Source organism: Bos taurus, chromosome 1 (genome assembly GCF_002263795.3).
Source record: "Bos taurus isolate L1 Dominette 01449 registration number 42190680 breed Hereford chromosome 1, ARS-UCD2.0, whole genome shotgun sequence".
Taxonomy (NCBI): Eukaryota; Metazoa; Chordata; class Mammalia; order Artiodactyla; family Bovidae; genus Bos; species Bos taurus.
In genome coordinates, this window is record NC_037328.1 from 110,510,852 (window position 1) to 110,521,061 (window position 10,210).

The following is a 10,210-nucleotide window of genomic DNA, read 5'->3' on the forward strand; positions in this document are numbered from 1 at the left end:
TCTTTAGCTGGGGAAGGAGGTAAACCTGGTTTTGGTCCCCAAGTGTGAACTTGTAAAAGAAAAGAGATAAAGGTCAAAAATAATTATGAGGGACTTCCCTGGTGGTCCAGTGGTTAAGAATCCACCCACCAATGCAGGGGACATGGGTTTGATCCCTGGTCCGGGAAGATCACAAATGCCATGGAGCAACTAAGCCCATGCACCACAGTTACTAAGCCTGCACACCTGGAGTCCATGCACTGCAACGAAGACTAGCCCCCACTCGCTGCAACTAGAGAAAGCCTGTGCACAGCAGTGATGACCCACCGCCACCAAAATAATAAGTAAATAAGTAAAATTCTAAAAAATAATTATGAGTAGCTCAACTCTACAATATCTGTGACAACAAAAACAATAAAAATAATACCTCTGGCATGGTCTTTGAAGTTTTCAGAGAATTGTTTCAGAGAATTGTCACATCCGTTCTTGTGTCATGTTCTCATCACCCTGGGGAGGCAGGCAGAGAAGACAGGGTAACTTCCATGCTGCAGTGGAAGACCCTGAGGCCCAGGGAGGCTGAAGACCCCAGGGTTTCTTGGATAATGGCTGAGCCATACCGGGACCTCTGCCTCCTGGCCACAGGACCTCTTCCTTGGACACGATCCACGAGAGCTACTACACAGCAGAGGCATCCTACAACCCTGTCTGCTGTCATGATTCTAGATTTAACACATGTCAGACACTTTTCTGAAGAAGAAAGAAAACAAAGGTGCAGTCATCCAACAGATGACTTTATTGAGCATCTACTATGTGCCAAGCTCTGGGCTTGAACAAGATGTGGTTTGTACTCCCAAGCAGCTCCATCTATTAGGCACTTGCTCTTGCTTAATTAAACCTCCCATGTTGGGACGAGATGGAATCACCCACCGTGAGAGCCTCAAAGTAAAACCTGTCACTCTGCAACCATTTTGAATTCCAGCAGGCTTCAGCTGTAATAAGAAAAAGACATGTGTGTGCGCATGCTCAGTCACTTAGTTGTGCCCAATTCTTTGAGATCCTATGGACTGTAGCCCACCAGCTTCCTCTGTGCATGGGATTCTCGGGCAAGAATACTGGAGTGGGTTTCCATTTCCTCCTCCAGGAGATCTTCCCAACACAGGGATGGAACTTGATGGAACTTGTGTCTCCTGAAATGGCACGCAGATTCTTTACCAGCCACCTGGGAAGCCCAAGAAAAGGCACACTTTCCCTAAAATTCCTGAGAGGAAAACCAGAAACAGGGAGAAAAAGAAAAGTCTTAAGCAGAGGTTTTAGCAGAGGATAGGGCCTGGGTTTCAGGGAGGTGAGAGAGGCCCTCTGGCTTGGGGAGGAAGCTCTTTCAGGAAACCAGTGGAGAGCAGCCCACTGGACCAAGTCTGAGGAGTTGACAGGACATTAGAGAAGCAGCCTTGAGAACAGGTGCAAAGGAATGTTGAAGGAACCTGAAGTCCTTTCTCTGAACACACACAGCCATTAAAGTCCTGTTGCCACAGATGGGGAGCTGGGGGCCACACCCCACCTATAGGAAAGCACCTTCTGACTTGATGTGTAGAATCTAAAAGGCAGAGCCCAAACGAGTTGACTCGGCTTGGCAATGGGAGACCCATCTCTGCAGCCTGAGGAAAACTGTTGAGCATTTTACCTGTTTCCCTACACTGGGGCCACCGGGCCTCATCCTGAGAACAGGAAAAGTGTTCAACAGCCCTTCAGACTCTCTGAAAGCAGCTCTTATTGCTGAGTGACATGGCAGTGCAGGGACATGTTTCCAAATGAAGAACCCACCACTCCAGGTCTAAACAGGGTTCCAATGATACACTCTTAGCCCACAGGAAACAACCTCTAACTGAGATTTCTGCTTTCCCCTGCAGAATTGGCAGCCCAACAATCATGTGGGTTAACCTCAGCAGACCTGAAGACACAAGGGAAAGGGGTTCAGAAAACCCCACGGCTGATGGAGCTGCTGATACAAGCAGGAACATCAGAGGGCAAAGCAGGGCCCACGTGGTGTTGGTTTTAATGTACAGTGATGTAACCCAGAAAACAGGGAAAGAAATGTCTTGCTTTGCTTTGTTTTGTTTTGATTATTAGGACCACCTCTCCATTAGCCCATTTTCAAAACAGCTAAGGAAATTTTCAAAACAGCTGTAGGAGCTGGACCACTGGTGCAAGTGACAAGTGGAGCTGAATTATCCTCATGTTACAATCATGGAAAATTAAACATGAAAAGTGGAAGAGGCCTCAGAAATCACTTAATTGACGGATGATTTTTCCACGAAGAATCTGAAGCTTTTTCCATGTCATCATAAAGATGATAAATGAGATTACCTGGCATCTATTGGTCTCTCACTCAGAACTTGACTTACAGCACTTGTGTAAAAAGTTTGCACTAGTTAACTAGGGTGGCTGTAACAAGGCACCACCAACTGGGGCCTTGAACAACAGCAATTTGTCTCACAGTCCTGGGGGCTATGAGTTCGAGATGAAGGTGTTGGCAGAGTTGGTTCCTTCAGAGGGCCAGTGAGAGAAGCCAATCCATGCCCCTCTCCCCTAGCTTCCAGTGCTTTGCTGGCAATCTTGGGCTCTCCTTGGCTTGCGGAAGCTTCGCCCTGATCTCTGCCTTCATAGTCATGTGCATTCTCCCTGAGAACATGTCTGTCTCTGTCCAAACTGCTTTGCTTATTTTTTATTTTTATTATTATTATTTTTTAGCCGTGCTGTGTGGCATTGTGGGATCTTAATTCCCCGACCAGGGATTGAACCCATGCCCCCTGCATTGAAGGTGAAGTCAACTACTGGATTGCCAGGGAAATCCCAAATAGCTTTTCTTTAAATAAAGACACCAGTCAGATTGGATTAGGGATCCACCTTAAATGACCTTCATTTAGCTGATTGTTATCTGCAATGACCCTATTTCCATATAAGATTATATTCAGAGGTATTGGAGTTAAAGTTTCAACATATGAATCTGGTGGGGGGACATAATTCAGCCCACAACACGACTCTACCTACATTGCAGCTGGTCTTCAGAGCAAGGCTGCAAGCTGGACATGATCTGTATTCTTCAGATGGGTCGGACCCTGAGAAGTAGGCAGCTCCGAGGGCACAGCCAGGTAGTCGGGAAGAGCATGGACTCTGGAGCCAGCCTGCCCCATTGGTAGACCAGTTGCACCTCCCACGAGGTAATGAATGTGGACATTATTTCACCAACCTGTGCCTCAGTGTCTTCATCTGAAGAAACAGGGAGAACATAACTTCAAAACCTTAAAAGCTCTAAAGACCAAAAATTATATTTATAACTCACTTGGCAGCAAAACCTGATCTGGAATAAACTCATCTGATAGAAAACCCTGTCTTGAGTTGACACAAGCTACTTTATTTACACACCATATACATCTCACTATAGAAATACTGGTGGCTCAGTCGGTAAAGAATCCGCCTACAATGCAGGAGACTGCCTGCAATCCAGGAGACACAGCCTCCATCATTGGGTCGGGAAGATCTCATTGAGAAGGAAATGGTAATCCATTCCAGTATTCTTGCCTGGAAAATCCCGTGGACAGAGGAGCCTGGTCTATGGGGGCTCCAGTCTAGAGGGCTTCAGTCTATGGGGTCACAAAAGAGTAAGACACAGCTTAGCGACTAAACAGCAATAAGCATTAAGTACATATATTCTTTTTTAAAAAAAATAATGACTGTCTTTTTTAAATCACTCAGATGGTAACCAGAAGAGAAGCATTTGGCCTTTGAGTGCTGGCACGTCTGACATCGGAAAGCTGTGTGCGAAGCCTGAGTTACCGCTGATGCACCAGGGCTGGGACTCATGTCCTTAGGTCCTTAAGCTAGCCTTGTTCATACAGTAAGTTGAAGCACTCTCTACCTTCTGCGAGGATTATTCAGTGAAACCAGGTCTCCTGTTTGTACTGGTTTGGTGGGGTTGCCATAATAAAGTACCACAGACTGAGTAGCTTAAACAACAGAGATCTATTTTCCCACCATTCTGGAGGCCGGAAGTCTGAGATCAAGGTGTCTGCAGATTTTTTCAGAGGCCCATCTCTGGCTTGCGGATGGCTGACGGCCTCCCCTGTCCTCACATGGTCTTACTTCTGTGCGTGCCTGGGTCCTAATCTCCTTTTCTTACCAGTCACATTGGATTAGGGCTCATTTAAAGACCTTATCTTCACTTAATTACCTCTTTTAAGTCTCTATCTCCAAATACATTCACATTCGGAGTGAGGTCTGGGGGGTTAGGACTTAAATACATGAATTTGGAGGGTGGATCACAATCCAGCCCTGCCACTGTTTTAAGACACTGGATGAATTACCTCTCACACTAGCTGTAACCCATCCACTTGCTGGCTCATTTCTGTCCTCAGTGTTTCTCCAAATGTGATCCAGGATCACCTGCAGCCCAATCACCTGGGTGCTTAATCAAAGTAAGGCTGCTCCCCAGACTGACTGAGAGTCTGGGGGAGGAGATCGCAGAGCACAGGTATGGTGCTTGCTTGTTTATTGCATTTATATAAAGGCTTAGATTAATTAAAGTGATTCAGGAAAATCCAAGTAGCCTGGTGGCTCCTGCCCCATCCCCACCCCCACCCCACTACAGTGTCCTTCTCCACCTCTGGCCCCTCCCCCTAAAAGAATGGGTGAAAGAGGAGGCAGAGAGAGAGGGGCCGCCCTGTGGGACATTGGAAGGGGGAGCACAGTGCAGGGCACTCTACTTTCCTGCTCAGAGCCTCCGGGCCCCCTTCAGTGCAGCCAGGCAAAGCTTTGCAAGGTAGGTGCCAGGAAGGCAGGCTGTACCCCCAGGCAGTGCCTAGGTGAGCCTGACCACGGGCTCCAGTCATTTCCCATGGGCAGCACCTCTGCCCCTCTCCCCAGCTCCCGGAGACCTTGACACTCTCCTTTGCCCTTGGATTAACAGGACACCTGAGCCTTGAGTCATATTTAAGAGACAGCGATGGGGTATTTTCCAGAGCCACACGTTGAACCAAGGAGCAGCAGCAGGTGAGGTGGTTCCTGCAGCTGCTGACTCTGTTCCAAAACATCCAGTGATGTCTCAGGGGTTAGGGGTGGGGTAACAGGGGGAGTCATGCTGGCTCCCTGCGAGCTGATGTCAGGGAGTGGGTTTACCATCCACACGAGCACAGCCCACGAACCACGGACCAACTGACATGAGCCTCTAGAGTGGGTGTCTGATGCAGGTGTGGGCGTGCATGCACCCTGTCCCACGCTGGTGTCGGGGTGGCCACCAGAAAAACAACAGTGAGCCAGACTCCAGCTGGAAATGGTTTTTCCAGCACCACGAAAACCATCCAAGTGAATGGCGATAATCCATTCCTCACCTTTCTTTGCCAGTTCTGGCTTAGATTCCTCGTGTCTTAAAATACTTGCCTGACTGAAAATGAGGTGACTCACCTGGACTCAGATTGAACCGAACAGGCAGAAGGCACTTTCTTCTGAAGAACTGTCAGAAACCCGTTCAGCGTCGGAGATCTTTCCCATCTCATGTTGTCCCTGTCAAGCAGAAACGAGTTTCCTACTCTCTTCTTCAGGGTTGGAGTCGGTGTTGGAGTCGCCAAAGAAGGTAAAGTGGTTAGAATGTGTCAAACTTTGACACTTGTATTCAACAGAGTTTGAAGGAATCAGGCAGGTTCATCTGAGAATCTCTACCACTTCCTCTGCTCAGTGCAAGAGGGGCCCCATTTTCAAAAAGGCACTCTCACAAATGAAAGTTCATAGGTGGAAGCCATCACCTCCTTTTAGGGTCCTCTGGTAGCACCTCAGTCACGTCAAGTTCTAACTGTTGGGACTCCATGAATCCCGCACGATTCACTATTTAAAAACTCTCTCCAAGCTGGTAATTTTGAAACGGCGATGTTTATACACTGAATTAATAAAAAGCAGGGTTAAGAGTTTTATTGTCCATTAAACTGCGTTTATTGGTCCTGTTAATTCCACCTGAATTCCACAGGCTGTAAAGTGTGGTTTATTGGAAGTCAGACCTGGATTCAAACAATAGGTTCGCCACTTGTTAGCTGTGCGACTTTGGCCGAGTTACTTTACTTCTCTCAACGATTATTTCCTCAGCTGCCAAGGTGGAACTGATACGATAGTCCACCTAACACGGTAGTGTACGTGAACAGAGATCACAAATGTGAAAGTTGCCAGCACAAAGTCTGACCCATAGGGATGTGTTTCTTTCTGTGACGCTTCCTTTTCCTCCTGCAATTTGAAATGAGCATCATCCCTGGCTTGCTGCTGCTGCTGCTGCTAAGTCGCTTCAGTGTCCAACTCTGTGTGACCCCACAGATGGCAGCCCACCAGGGTCCCCCGTCCCTGGGATTCTCCAAGCAAGAATACTGGAGTGGGTTGCCATTTCCTTCTCCAATGCATGAATGTGAAAAGTGAAAGGGAAGTCGCTCAGTCGTGTCCGACTCTTCGCGACCCCATGGACTGCATGCAGCCTACCAGGCTCCTCCGTCCATGGCTTACTAATGTCCTAATATTGACACATTTCAGTATGTGGCTTTCCTTTTGGAATATCATAGATAATCGTCCAGCAGGATTGAGAAATGAGCAGGATACAGAGCCTGAGACCAGCAGCCGCTGAAGTAAGGAGAGGTGGTTTAGATGCTCAGACAGAACATTTGCTCATTTCATCAGGAGCAAAGTGCCCATGGTCACTTGCAGAGAGGCAGGAGTGAGTTGCAGTTTCCTCTCAGAAAGTCTGTAAAAATTCTCTGTGAAGTGTGACAAACCAGAGGGCAGCTCCAGGCAATGCCCCCGGAGCCCAGCCCTCCCCACACGTGGCCTCCATCCTACACCCACCCGCTGCCGTCCACCCCGGTCTAGTCCAGCTCCAGTTTCCACTGATTTCTCTAGCTCTTCCTGTCAGAACCTCAGGTTTTAGCATTTGCTTGGTTTTCCCCTCCTTATTTCATCACTTTGATCTCAGCTTCACACCAAAGAAAAGATGAGTTTGATCCCCACTGCACCCTGTATTAATTGGGTCATTATAGATAAATTACTTAGCCTCTTTGAAACTCAGTCTTCTCACCTGTAAATGGGGATCCTATATTGTTAGGTTGTTGTAAAGACTATGAATAAATGCATATCAAAGTATTTTGTAAAGTGCTGGAAAAAAAAAAAAAGAATTCAAATCCCTCTTAGCATAAATACCTCCCCGGCACATAGTAGGTGCTCAAAGATGCACGTTAGGTTACTTTCTGATTGCAAATCTTTGCCCTGGGAATGCCGTGCAACTCTCGACACACCAGGGGTCCTGAACAGTCTTCCAAGGGGCCCATAGGCACCCAGGCGGTTTCTGGGGTGAATCTGACATTTGCTGTGCATTAGCCATGTCCAGGCTCTGGCCTGTGGATGATTCAAGGGATCCCCAAGAGGTAGGTTTTACCCAAGATGCCCTCACCATGTAGGGCAAATGAAGTCACATTAAAACTAATAATCTAGATATTAGTTGGTTATCACCAACTCTTACATAGAACTTACTCCCAGCAAAGCACCCTGCACTCTATACTTTGGGGGAGACCCTGAGGTGAGATGTCCTACCCTTTCTCACCAACAGGTCGGTGGCTGGGAGCCAGGCCCACCCCTTTCCCTGCTCTCCCTTTTTGCTCTGGCAAGCCTGTACTGTGGAGAAGATGACTTTCTCCCCATTATGCTCCTTTCCAGGGTTCCTATGACCATGGGCCTGTATTACTACCTCTGTAGGCAATCTATTCGCTTTTAGAGATGGCTTTGCCTAGGAATCAGACTTGGCTCCAACAGGGGATAGGGCCCAGAATAGATCAGCCGCTGTGAGCACAACGTACTGAAACCTACTCCATTCTTGGACCTGGATGCTCTGCCCTTTTGGTGAGCTCACCACACTGGGCTCCTGGCAGCTCCCTACAAGCCCCAGGGTTTCCCCACTAACTGGGCAGACAGGGCCGAGTCCTGGTGGTGCAGGCTCCAACACGCAGGCTCCTGCTACATCAGTGAAGAAAGAAAGGCTTGGAGGGGAAAGGAACTCACCCGAGGTCACGCAGCCAGCATGGGCGGGCAGCCAAACCCAGAGCATAAGTCCAAATCCCATGTTCTCTCTGATCCAGATCCCACGATCAAAGTGGCAACCTGACACGCTGTTCTGACCCTGGCGTCCGCACAGCGGGGCACGATGTGCCGGTCACTCTTTACTGTACGTACTTTTCTCCTCCCCAGAGGCTCCAGTCTCCTTCTGCTTGGTTTCTGTTAGGATTTATGCTTTCGGCATACAAAACTGGGGATTCCTTGCCATTTCACCCTCCTTAGTTCCCTCCCATTAGATTTGAGATTTATTTCCGTATTATTTGGCTCATGGTTAAAAGCACCGCAGTACTTGACAGATGAGAGAACAAGCAGGTCTTGGCTACAGCAAAGAGACACCTTAGCCAGGGTTAGTAGATCTGAGAGAAACACAAATCCCTTGGTTCCCGCAGCCCCCACAACGTGGCCACTCTACCCCAACCCTCTTCGTGCCATGCGTGCTAAGTCGCTTCAATCGTGTCTGATTCTTTGTGACCCCACGCACTGTAGCCTGCCTAGCTCCTCTGTCCATGGGAGTCTCCAGGCAAGAATACTGGTGTCGGCTGCATTTCCTCCTCCAGGGGATCTTTCCGACCCAGGGGTCCAACCTGTGTCTCTTATGTCTCCTGCATTGGCAGGCAGATTCTTTACCACTAGTGCCACTCGGGAAGGCCATGCCAACCCCCTGCTCCAGCCTATTTGACCCTGAGTTCTTCTCATTCTGCCCCCTAGAGTAGCCAGGCTCTCAGAGGGCCGGGGTCTGTGACCCCCGTGTTACCCCAATGCAGCTGTGCCTCCCAGCCTATTCCAGTGACCTGGCCTTGTGACCCTTCCTCACTGACACTCCAGTTCCCAGGAGGGACCCACACCCAGTCCTGGCCCCGGCCTCCTGTCCAGGACCTTGTCTTTCTATCTCAGCCTTTTGCCAAAGCTTTTCTTGGGAGCTGGATGCCCTTTACCCCAAGATGCTGCCAGGAGGCCTGCCTCCATCTTAACAAACTTTCTCCTGACCCCAGAAAAGATGACCCTATTTCCTCCCCAGGCATGAGCTCTCTTGACTGTCCCCAAATTGGGCTGTATCAGTTTCACTGATCAGATCTTTGGGGAGGGAGGGCATGCACAGCCTGTCTTCCTGAGCTGGCCACTTCCTGGGGTCATGTGACTTGTCACTTTCCTTGGCGGGCTCCTATTTACCAGCAGCTATTGTTCTTGGGTGCTCAGGTAACACAGGGGCAGGATGAGGGGAGGGGACTGAGTCTTCTGTTGTACTTCTCGGAGACCCTATTCTATACTACACAGCCCCTTCCCCATACTCCCTGTCCTCCACTCTTTCTTGTTCTCCATGGCCTTATCACCAGTTTGATGTCCTACGTGTCCCCTGCTCTCCCGGAGAAGTGAGCTCCCTCAGCTCTGAGTCTGCTTTGCTTGAATGCCTGACCCACGGTGGGTGCCCCATAACTCTGTCGGGTGGATGAGTGGAATGCTCAAGGCTTTGGCAGGCAGCACCAGAGCGCACACCCCGAGGTGTTGGGAAGACCAGGAGCTCTCATTTCTCAGCTGTCACAGAGCCCAGCTGCTTCAGGGCTGCCAAAGAGAATTTCCACACCATCTCCATCTTAGTCGGGGCAATAAACCATCTTACAAGGGCTTCCCAGCACTGCACTGGGCGCTGTGGGAAATGCAATGCCTTCAGGCAGCTTCTTATCCTGACAAGCCTCTGAGCCCTCGGCCTGGCTGAAAAAGGAGTGTTCCCTTCTGCAAGCCCTCAGCTGTCACACCCCATCCCCCACCATCTCTCTCCTTCCCAGACATGAGCCTACCTTGCTCATCTTCACAGCCCAGTGCTCTGCACGGTGCATAGAAGTGACGAAGGGTAAGATAAATATTTGATGAATAAATGAATACCTGCGTTTCACTTGAGAAAGGCAGCCCCTTCTGAATTAATTATGTGACTCAAATGCCAAGGCATGATGAGTTTATTTTTCCTTATTGTGATTAATGATTTTTTTCCTGAAGAGTTTTTCAATTCTGAGATTTAAGTTTTATATGTAATAAATTTTTAGATATCCTTTATGGACTAATACTCCTTCCAAAAAAGACACAGCATAAATTTTAGAGTAAAATT

At 48.7% G+C, this 10,210-nt stretch overlaps 1 long non-coding RNA gene across 1 annotated transcript; it reads right to left on the reverse strand.

The window, feature by feature from the left end:
• Nucleotides 1–1,932: 1,932 nt before the first annotated feature.
• On the reverse strand, nucleotides 1,933–9,293 carry LOC112447734 (uncharacterized). The gene is made up of 3 exons (XR_003035893.2): nucleotides 8,056–9,293; nucleotides 5,437–5,535; nucleotides 1,933–3,246 (listed from the first exon to the last, which is right to left on the reverse strand). It is a non-coding gene; the product is annotated as an uncharacterized lncRNA (long non-coding RNA).
• Nucleotides 9,294–10,210: the final 917 nt, after the last annotated feature.